Source organism: Gekko japonicus, unplaced genomic scaffold (genome assembly GCF_001447785.1).
Source record: "Gekko japonicus isolate JY-2015 unplaced genomic scaffold, Gekko_japonicus_V1.1 scaffold2299, whole genome shotgun sequence".
Classification (NCBI taxonomy): domain Eukaryota; kingdom Metazoa; phylum Chordata; class Lepidosauria; order Squamata; family Gekkonidae; genus Gekko; species Gekko japonicus.
In genome coordinates, this window is record NW_015170960.1 from 192134 (window position 1) to 203996 (window position 11863).

At 47.9% G+C, this 11863-nt stretch overlaps 1 protein-coding gene across 1 annotated transcript in view; it reads left to right on the plus strand.

Moving 5' to 3' along the window:
• Nucleotides 1-11863, plus strand: part of ADGRB1 (adhesion G protein-coupled receptor B1) — a 184770-nt gene that overhangs the window by 142049 nt on the left and 30858 nt on the right. The gene's annotated exons all lie outside the window — the stretch shown is intronic.

Below are 11863 nucleotides of genomic sequence, written 5' to 3' on the forward strand. Positions count from 1 at the left end.
AAAAACGGGGGGGGGGGGGGTGATCAGACACCAAACTAATCTGTTTTATAATTTTTTTTAAAGACAAATTGAATGTAATTGGGTTAGACGTTCAGTTCTCCCAGTGCTGTTTGCTTCCTTTTGTTAAAAAAGAAGGGGGGATTTGGTGACAAAGGAATATTAAAAATTACAGGGATCACGCTATTCCCTCTCGACTGTGGAAGAGCTCCCACGCTCTCAGGCAAGGTGCCAGAACGCATGTCGAACAAGCATCCCTAATAAAGAGCGGCGTCCTTTGTTTCCCGGGGATGTCGCAGAGCACAAAGCTACGTTTGGCTTTTCTGCATGGGGTATAGGCAGAAGCTGGAAGAACAGTTGGGGGGAAGATGCCCTCACCTGCCAGGGGTGGCGCTGTTGAGCAGAAGCACACTACACCAGAGTCATGCTCAATGTGACGTAAATGCAAAAGGCTCATTTGCATCTTTCTGCCTTTTGGATTTCCTTCTTTTCTTTTTTTTAAAGTACCCGAAGGTACTATCGGTTCTGAATTTGGAGAAATTTATTATAAGAGTTTATTCATTATTTGATTCGGCTGATATCCCCCCTTCCCCTGCATGGCAGACTCAGGGCGAGTCACATCAAATTTAGTAAAATACAATATATACATTTCCGTTAGGCTCAGGGCGGGTCACATCAAATTTAGCAAAATACAATATATACAATTAAAACACTAATAAAATCCCACAATGGCCTTCATCCAGTGCCGTCCCTGGTTCTGGGTGCACTGCTCACGTGATTATTTTCAGTATGCCCATTTTTATACGAATTGGGTAGCTCCTTGTTGAAACACGTGTGACTATCTAGAAGGTCCTGAAAATGTGGAACTTCTCTGACTATTGAAGACACCTGACACAGGACAGAAAGCCATGTTGGATTGTGGGGAAGAGTCAGGTGATCAGATTAGAGTTGCCAACCTCCAGGTGAGGCCTGGAGACCTCCCACTATTACAACTGAAATCCAGGTGACAGAGATCAGTTCCCCTGGAGAAAATGGCCATTTGGGATGGAGGCCTCTATGGCATTATACCCCATTTTTGGGGGGGAGGTAGACTCTACAAAATCTACGCTGTCTCCTGCCTCTCCCTGGATTCTACCTTCCTCCGACTCCGCCCTGAAATCTGTAGGAATTGTGGGTATTCAGATCTAACCAGGCAATTTGCTGGGAGATCTGAGTGTGGCGCTCCCAACTAGGGATGGGCATGAACCACATTTTTGTGGTTCAGTTTGTGGTTCCTGGCTGAACCATGAACCAAACCATGAACCAATAACACCTGTTCATGAACTGAATCGGCTTGAATCAGTCTGTGAGCCATTTAATTCTTTGCTTTCTGCTTGCTGCCAAAAGCCATGAGGAGCAGAAAGCAGGGGGCTAAATAGCTTGGAGCCATTTAACCCCCTGCTTTTTGCTCATCACCAAAAGTGGTGGAGAGCAGAAAGCAGTGGTTTAAATGGCTCCAAGCCACTTAAACCAAACAGAAGCAGAGAAGAGAGGTTAGATTTACACCCCACCCTTCACTCAGAGTCTCGGAGTGGCTTACAAACTTCTTTCCCTTCCCCTTGCCACAACAGACACCCTGTGAGTTAGGTGGGGCTAAGAGAGCTCTTTCAGGAACTGATCTTTCAAGAACAGCTCTGACAGAACTACGGCTTGCCCAAGGTCATCCAGCCAGGTGCAAGTGGAGCAGTGGGGAATCAAACCCAGTTCTCCCAGATTAGAGTCCACACACTTAGCCACTGCACCAAACTGGCTCCCTGCTTTCTGCTCCCTGCTGCCCAGCTACTTTTCACAAAGAGCAGAAAACAGGGGTTTAAATGGCTCCAAGCCATCTAAACCCTGCTTTTTGCTCTTCATAAACTGCCATGAAGTTTATGAAGAGCACCAAAATTCATGGGAGTTTGTGGTGGTTCTTCAGTTCACGAACATCGCTTTGCGAACCGCAAACCACCCAAAATTTGTGAAAAATCTTAGTTTGTGAGCTGGTTCATGCCCATCCCTACTCTCAACATTTCTGAAATTCACCAGGTGTGTGGGAGCCCAGTTCAGATCAGAACTGTGGTGTGAGGAGAGATTAGGATAAAATTTCCTCCCACACCATTTCCTTGATTACCCTTGGGAGACACCATTTGGCCTCCTGGATGTACTTGATAGCTAGGGTGGAGTCCAGTAGCAACTTAGAGTCCAACAAGATTAGGGGGATATACATTTTCAAGTGTTAAAGCAGCCTTCATCAGATACTAGAGTTTTCACTCTTGAAAGCTTGTACCTCAAAAATCTTGTTGGTCTCTAAGGTGCTATTGAACTCGAATCTAGCTCTTCTGCTGCAGAGCAATGTGGCTTCCCTCTGAAACTATATTTAAGTATGTGATATTATTTCTTAGTAGGAGCTGTGGTGGCTCAAGTGGTTAAGACGCTGAACTGCAGGCTGTGGAAGGTCGGTAGTTCAGCAGTTCGAGACCCGAGTGTGCCGCATGATGGAGTGAGCTCCCGTCTCTAGTTCCAGCTCCTGCCAACCTAGCAGTTCGAAAGCAAGAAATTGCAAGTAGATAAATAGGTACCACTTGAGTGGGAAGGTAACAGCATTCCACGTTCCGTGCACCTTGGTGTTTAGTCATGCCGGCCACATGACCACGGAAACGTCTTCAGACAGCGCTGGCTCTTCGGCTTTGAAACGGAGCACCGCAACCCTAGAATCGGATTCGACTGGCTTTCAAGCAAGGGAACCTTTACCTTTACTATTTCTTTAAAAAGACAGAAAGCCATACCGGGTTGGGGATGATTCAAGTGTAGGATTGCTACCCACCCGGTGGGAGGTAGTATTCAGGTAGAGGATAGATACTACTCTCTGCGCAGTATCTGGTTAGACCCTGAATCACTGCTAAAACTTGGAGGACTTTCCGACAGCTAGTTTGAGAGGTTAGGAGCACGGACTCAAATCTGGGACAGCTGGGTTTTGATTCCCCACTCCTCCACACGCATCTGCCGGGTGACCTTAGGCGAGCCACTGGTCTCTCAGAGCTGTTCTCTCAAGAGCAGTTCTCAAAAGAGCTCTCTCGGCCCTGCCTATCTCACAGGGAGTCTGTTGTGGGGAGGCGAAGGGAAAGGAGATTGTAAACCACTCTGAGACTCCAAGTGAAGGGCAGGGTATAAACCCAATCTCCTTATCCTCCTCCTCCTCCTTGTTTCTTCATGCCCCCGTCAAGCGCTTGGATTTGCTCTCCTGGTTAGGCGTGGCATATAGAGATGCCACTGAGTGCCACAAAATAGGTGTTTGATTGGAAAATCACAGTTTCTGACATCCTCACTTGGGGAGAAATTGCTGTCGTCTTTATCCCTGGCTGTGCAGCAAAATTCCATAGCATTAAGTCTGATGTCCATTTTTATGTCAATTGCATATAAATGGTAACAGAACGAATCCAGCTGATCAGGAACACCAGCCGTGAAAGCGGCTGCAGTGAGAAACTTATGTGGACAACATAAAGAAGAAGAAGCGGAGGAGGAGGAGGAGGGAAAGGGGGCAGATTCAGGCATCTGTGAGCTTTTCTTAGGAGGAGACGGACCTGTTTTTATCCTGGTAATTCCCCCATTTTCTTCTGCTCTAGATACATTTGATCTCTACCCCGTTCAGTTCCAGACTGTTTCTCATGAGTTAGCACAGGGGTCCCCAAAGGGTCCGTAAGCCCTTTCGGGAGTTAGAGCTGTCGCAGAAAGATGGAGCAGAGGTCCATCAGTGGCTATTCGGAGCCATAAGGTACAAATTGAACACTCTGTCTGGGGCAATGATGCTCTATATAGTTGGTGCTTGGGGGGGGGCAACAGTGGGAGGGCTTTTGGAGCCTTGGCCCCACTGGTGGACCTCCTGATGGCACCTGGTATTTTTGGCTACTGTGTGACACAGACTGTTAGACTGGATGAGCCATTGGCCTGGTCCAACATTGACTTCTCTTATGGTCTTCTATGGAGCAGAGGTCCATCAGTGGCTCTTAGCCACAAGGTAGAGATAGGAACTCTCAGGCTGGGGCACATGATGCTCTGTATTCTTGGTGCTTGGGAGGGGCAACAGTGGGAGGGCTTCTAGTGTCCTGGCCCCACTGCTGGACCTCCTGATGGCACCTGATCCAACATGGCTTCTCTTATGATCTTATGTTGCCCAAGGACATAAAACCAAGTCTCTGTGTTTTGCCATGCCAAGCTGTGGCTCACCTGCCTGGGATGAACTCAGCTGGGATCAGCTGTCGGCCAAAAGGGAGAGACCTGGAATCACCCGGCCCCCCCACCCCCCAATCTGTTCAAGATTTCCCCCCTGGCAATAACGCAGGTTCCAGGGAACACATCGGCATGAGCAAGTTAGGGATTATTAGACTGTTGTCTCTAAATATTGGCATGCCTGTTATTGCTAATGTAGAAGAAAGGCATTTCCCTTTCTCACAATACAAGAACTCGTGGGCTCTCCATGAAATTGCTGAGCAGACAGGTTAGAGCAGATAAAAGGAAGTCCTTCTTCACCCAAAGAGTGATGAACACATGGAATTCACTGCCACAGGAGGGGGTAACCGCTACAAGCATGGACAGTTTCAAGAGGGAATTGGATAAACGTATGGGGCAGAGGTCCATCAGTGGCTATTAGCCACAAGGTATAGATAGGAACTCTCAGTCTGGGGCAAGGGATGCTCTGTCTTCTTGGTGCTTGGGGGGGGGGCAACAGTGGGAGGGCTTCTAGTGTCCTGGCCCCACTGCTGGACCTCCTGATGGCACCTGGTAATTTTGGCCACTGTGTGACACAGAGTGTTGGACTGGATGGGCCATTGGCCTGATCCGACATTGGCTTCTCTTCTGTTCTTAAGAGGGAATTGGATAAACATATGGCGCAGAGGTCCATCAGTGGCTATTAGCCACAAGGTATAAATAGGAACTCTCAGTCTGGGACAAGGGATACTCTGTATTCTTGGTGCTTGGGGAGGGGTCAACAGTGGGAGGGCTTCTAGTGTCCTGGACCTCCTGATGGCCCCTGGTATTTCTAGCCACTGTGTGACCCAGAGTGTTGGACTGGATGGGCCACTGGCCTGATCCGACATTGGCTTCTCTTATGTTCTTATTTTCTAACTGGAAGTGCCTGGGATTGAACCTGGGACCTTCTGCATGCTAAGCAGGGGCTCTGCCACTGAGCCACGGCCCCTCCCAACATGTACACGAAGCTGCCTTGTACTGAATCAGACCATCAGTCCATCAAGGTCAGTATTCTCTCCTCGGACAGGCCACAGCTTCTTTTATGTTCTTATGTTCATTTGTAATGCAGTTCAGCATTCTGGCTAATGTGGTTGTGGTGGAATATGCCATCGAGTTGGAGCTGATTTATAGCAACCCCTCATGAAGTTTTCAAGGCACAAGATGAACAGAGGTGGTTTGCCAGTTCCTGTCTCTGTGTAGCAACTCTGGACCTCCTTGGCGGTGCATGCTCAGCCTTGATACTTTTTCTCTCTCGGTTGCCATCAAGTCACAGCTGAATTGGAGCTGCGGTGGCTCAAGGGGTTAAGACGCTGAACTGCAGGCTGTGGAAGGTCGGTAGTTCAGCAGTTCGAGACCCGAGTGTGCCGCATGATGGGGTGAGCTCTAGTTCCAGCTCCTGCCCACCTCGCCGTTCGAAAGCAAGAAATTGCAAGTAAAAATAGGGACCATGTGGGTGGGAAGGGAACAGCGTTCCGTCCGCCTTGGTGTTTAGTCATGCCGGCCACATGACCACGGAAACGTCTTCGGACAGCGCTGGCTCTTTGGCTTTGAAATGGAGATGAGCACCGCAACCCTAGAGTTGGATTCAACTGGCTTTCGAGCAAGGGGACCTTGACCTTTTTTTTACACAGCTGAATTATGGAGAGGCTGTGGGGTTTTCAAGGCAAGCGGTGTTCAGAGGTGGATTGCCATTGCCTGCCTCTGCAAAACAACCCTGGACTCCCTTGGTGGTCTCCCATCCAAATACTGACCAGGGCCAATCCTCCTTAACTTCTGAGTTGTGAACATAAGAGAAGCCAGTATTGGATCAGGCCAATGGCCTATCCAGTCCAACACTCTGTGTCATGCAGTGGCCAAAAGTACTAGGGGCCATCAGGAGGTCCACCCGTGGGGCCAGTGATCTCAGTGATGAAATCAGGCTAACCTGGGCCATCCAGGTCAAGGCCAGAGACAAACAGAGGTGGTTGGCCATTGCCTACCTCTGCATAGCAACCCTGGACTACCCCGATGGTCCTCCATACAAGTTGTAAGAGTGAGAAGCAGAGGTGGTTTGCCACTGTCTTCCTCTGTGGAGCCTTCCTTGGTTGTCTCCCATCCAACGCTTATGGTGATCCCAGCAAGGGGCTTTGAAGGCAAGTGAGAAGCAGAGGTGGTTGGCCATCGCCTTTCTCTGCAGAGTCTTCCTGGGTGGTCTCCCATCCAAGACTTATGGCAGCCCCAGCAAGGGGCTTTGAAGGCAAGTGGGGAGCAGAGGTGGTTGGCCATCACCTTCCTCTGCAGAGTCTTCCTGGGTGGTCTCCCATCCAAGACTTATGGCAACCCCAGCAGGGAGCTTTCAAGGCAAGGGAGAAGCAGAGGTGGTTAGCCCCTGCCGAGTCTTCCTGGGTGGTCTCCCATCCAAGTCCCAATCCCTGTTTAGCTTCTGAGATCTGATGTGATCAGGCCGTCCCATGCCACCTTCCCTCTCCACATCCCCAATGACCAGTGTTCCCTCTAAGCTGAGTTAGTGTGAGCTAGCTCACAGTTCTTTAGCCTCTGGCTCATGCATTTTTGTTTTAGCTTAGGAAGGATGGGGCTCCAGAGCAAACTAATTTATGCAGTAGCCAAATTGCTTGCTCACAACTTATCATAGAATCATAGAGTTGGAAGGGGCCATAACATGCCATCTAGTCCAACCCCCTGCCCAATGCAGGACCAGCCTAAAGCATCTCTGACAAATATTCATCCAGCCTCTTCTTGAAAGCTGTCAGTGAAGGGGAGCTCACCACCTCCCCAGGCAGCTGATTCCACCTTTGAACCACTCTGACCATGGAAAAAGTTTTCCCTAATATCCAGCCGATGCCTTTCTGCATGTAATTGAAACCCGTTGCTTCGGGTCCTCTCCTCTGCTGCCCACTTTAATGCCAGTAGCTCACAAAGTAGGATTTTTGCTCACAAGACTCCACAGCTCAGAGGGAGCATTGCCTACGACCTGAGGTTTCTACCTGGAAACGCCAGGGACTTCTTCACCCTGCCAAGCAGATGCTCTACCCCAAGCCATGGCACTTCCCTTGGGGAAATTGAAGCCATTGCCTTGTGTGTAAGGGGGGGGGTGCATATTCCTAGAGCGTAATCTGAACGAGGTGGCATCCTTGTTCAAAGCAGATGCTAACCGTGTGCATAACCCCCAGGGAAAGGGCTTCATGCTGCAACCAAGCCTTTCCCACACATCGTTCTTTGTATTGTCGAATCCTCTTCCATAACATGTCCCATTCCGTGGCCAAATGGGGATCTCCACTAGCAGATGCTGGGGGGCGTTCAGTGCCTGGCATTGGCGTCGCTGTGCCAGTTTTCCCTTGAATTCCTTCCCATCCGGGGCCGTGTGCTCCAGTTGACAAGTTGCTTTACATGCCCAATAAAAGAGAAAACATAACGGAAAGTTCTGCCTTCCACCCTCCTCCACTCTCCAAGATGAGGAATCGCCTTAATACCCCCATGACAGCTTCCGATGTTTTATGCCTCGTAAATAACTTCTGCGTATAATGGGCTCCCATGGCGGGCAGCTGGGTTTTTTTTCTTTTGTTTTTTTTCCCCTTTCCTGGCCAGTTGTTCTAAAACCACCTCCTCTCTCCTCATTTCAAAACCACCAAATTGTCAGTAGGCATTTTCCAGAATGTTTTTCCCCCCCATCTGTAGTGCAAATTTCAGAGCTATGAATGTAGACTCTCAGACCAAACAGCTTTTCTAGCCCAAGATTGTTTCCCCCCCCCCTGCCAATAGTGGCTAAACAGATGCTTCTGGGAACCACACAAGCCAGACTTGAAAGCAACTGATGTCCCTTGTTTATTCTCAGCATCCGGAAACTCGATGATAGACTGCCTCTGAATATGGAGGGTCCATTTGGCGATCATAGACCGATGCACAGCAAATGGGTCTACTCCCCTTTTATGTCTTTCGGTAGATTGGTTCCCCCGTTGCTATGTATGGGTTTGAAAGTTGGACGATGAAGAATGCGGAGAGGAAGAAATTTGATTCCTTTGAAATGTGGTGGTGAGGGAGAGTTTTACAGATACCACAGGCCACCAAAAAGGCAAATCAGCAAGTTGTAGATCAAATGTGAAAGGGATCTTGGGTTTCTGGTTGATCACAAGCTAAACATGAGCCCGCAGTGCGATGTGGCTGCAAAGAAAGCTAATGCAATCTTAGGATGCATCAACAGAAGCCTTGTGTCCAGATCATGGCAGGTGGTAGTTCCCCTCTATTCTGCTAGGGTCAGGCCTCACCTGGAGTACTGTGTCCAGTTTTGGGCACCACATTGTAGGAAAGATGTTGACGAACTCGAGCGTGTCCAAAAGAGGGTAACCAGGATGGTGAGAGGGTTGGAATCCAAGTCTTACGAGGAAAGGCTGAAAGAGTTGGGTCTGTTTAGCCTGGGAAAGAGCAGGCTTAGAGGGGAGATTATTGCAGTCTTCAAGTATCTGAAGGGCTGTCATGTAGAAGACGGAGCAGATCTCTTCTCTCTTGCTCCGGATTGCAAGACTAGATCTAATGGCTGGAAACTACAAGGGAGTCGAAGACCGGCTAAATATCAGGAGACACTTCCTAACTGTAAGAGTGGTTGAGCAGTGGCACAGTCTGCCTCGGGAGGTGGTGGATGCTCCTTCGCTGGACGTTTTCAGGCGGAGGCTGGATGACCATCTTTTGGGTATGTTGTAGGTATGTAGGGCTCTCTTTCAGCTATGCTCCTGCAGAGTGCAGGGGGTTGGGCTAGATGACCTGCAAGGTCCCTTCCAACTCTAACATTCTATGATTCTATAAATAAAGCCTGAACTCTCCCAAGAAGCTAAAATTACTAAACTGAGGCTGTAATACTTTGGTCATGTTATAAGGAGACAAGAGTCACTGGAAAAGACTATAATGCTAGGGAAAGTTGAAGACTGTAGGAAAAGAGGAAAATCCAACATGAGCCGGATGGGCTCCATCAAGGAAACCATGGCCCTCGGTGTGCAAGAACTGAGCAAGGCCATTAATGGTAGGGCATTTTGGAGGTCATTCATTCATAGGGCCTCCCTAAGTTTCAGAGTTCCATTTGATGTGTGTTAACTTTCTGTGAATTGACTTCAGGTCTGTGAGTGGACTAAAAATGTGCTAAAGAAATAAACACGTTTCAGAGCGATCTAAGGGTTTCAAGAAACAAGACGGCCGGAAGATCCACACTCAGATCTTTTCAGAGTGGTTTTTTTTTATAAATATTAAATCTGAGCTCTGGGATTTAAATCAGGGCTATGTAGGAAGAAGAGAGAGGGAGTTTAATCCCTTCCCCTTACCACTGAACACATGAACATGTGAAGCTGCCTTATACTGAATCAAACCATTGGTCCATCAAAGTCAGTATTGTCTACTCAGACTGGCAGCAGCTCTCCAGGGTCTCAGGCAGAGATCTTCCACATCACCTCCGGCCTAGTCCTTTTCAACTGGAGATGCCGGGAACTGAACCTGGAACCTTCTGCCTGCCAAACAGAGGCTCTGCCACTGAGCCAAGGCCCCTCTTTACAGCTCTCTGGGGTCTCAGGCAGAGGTCTTTCCCATCACCTACTGCCTGGTATTTTTCAACTGGAAATGCCAGGGACTGAACCTGGGACCTTCTGCATGCAAAGCAGATGCTCTGCCACTGAGCCACGGCCCTTCTTTACAACTCTCCAGGGTCTCAGGCAGAGGTCTTTCAAATCACCTACTGCCTAGTCCTTTTAAATGGAGATGTCAGGGACTGAACCTGGGACCTTCTGCATTCCAAGCAAATGCTCTGCAACTGAGCCAGGGCCCCTCTTTACAGCTCTCTGGGGTCTCAGGCAAAGGTCTTTCACATCACCTCCTGCCTGGTCCTTTTCAACTGGAGATGCCGGGGACTGAACCTGGGACCTTCTGCATGCCAAGCAGATGCTCTGTCACTGAGCCAGGGCCCCTCTTTACAGCTTTCCAGGGTCTCAGGCAGAGGTCTGTGACATCAACTGCTGCCTGGTCCTTTTAGCTGGAGATGCTGGGGACTGAACCTGGGACCTTCTGCATGCCAAGCAGATGCACTGCCACTGAGGCACAGCCACTGCCCCATGTACTCCCTCTATTATTGCAAAGAAGACAAATGGCTATCTGTACTGTTTTTGTTTTGTTTTTTAACTTTTGTTTTTTAGGGCTAATGCAACATCATACATACCTGAAATTTACTTTAAGAACATGGTGGGAAATCCATGATTTCCAGCTCTCCTCTAGTTTGACCTTAGTCTAATGGCCACAATTTGTGGCTATGAATTCCCAGTTAATGTTTCATTGCTGAGAGAAGTATTTTCTTTTGGTCTGTCCTATAAAGAAAAGTGCAGATTGTGTTTACAAATAATTTAGGGTATTTGTTCGGCTATTTATATTTAATGGACGCTTCAATTTATTTATTATTTATTTATTTAATTCCATTTCTACCCCGCCCTCCCCGCACGCAGGCTCAGGGCGGCTTACAAGGCACAAGTGCTATAAAACCAAATACATTAATAACAGCAAAAATTACAACTTACAAGATACATGGAGGACTAAAATACATTTTCTCCATTACATGACAGGAAGAGGTCTGAGATTGAAATCAGAGGGGAGAGGGGCGGCCTAAGCCGTGTTGTTCCAATTTCTCGTAGGCCTACCCTGACAGTCCTGCTTCCGCATACAATGACAATAATAATGGATTGCCACATAATGTTAAGAAAAAAGGCCATCTTTGGGGGTCATTTTCATAAAACACTTAGCAAATCAAACCTCATGCTATACAAAATACAATCCCATCACACACATTGTGATATATTTTATATATTAAGAATCTCTTCACTTTTTTACTTTGCTTTAGGCAGATGGTGAGAGGGAGGGCAGGAAGGGATGAGCCAATTTGGTGTAGTAGTTAAATGCACGGACTCTAATCTGGGAGAACCGGTGTGACCCCGACCAAAGTGCTCTTTGGGGCCTATATGGGTAAAGGCGGTCCCTCAGGTATGTAAATGCCATTGTAAATCCTCGCCTCTGTATAATGCAACTTTTCCCGTTGTATTTCCTGTTGAATTGGTTTAGTGTTTGCTTTTTGTATTTTACTTATTTATTATTATTATTAATAGCAACAACAACAACAACAATAATAATAATAACAACAATGACAATAATAATGGATTGCCACATAATGTTAAGAAAAAAGGCCATCTTTGGGGGTCATTTTCATAAAACACTTAGCAAATCAAACCTCATGCTATACAAAATACAATCCCATCACACACATTGTGATATATTTTATATATTAAGAATCTCTTCACTTTTTTACTTTGCTTTAGGCAGATGGTGGGAGGGAGGGCAGGAAGGGATGAGCCAATTTGGTGTCGTGGTTAAGTACGCAGACTCTAATCTGGGAGAACCGGGTTTGATTCCCCACTCCTCCACTTGCACCTGCTGGATGACCTTGGGCAAGCCATAGTTCTGTCAGAGCTGTTCTCTCAAGGACAGTTCTGGGAAGAGCTGTCCAAGCCCCACCTACCTCCCAGGGTGTCTGTTGTGGGGAGGGGATGGGAAAGGAGATTGTAAGCCGCTCTGAGACTCCTTC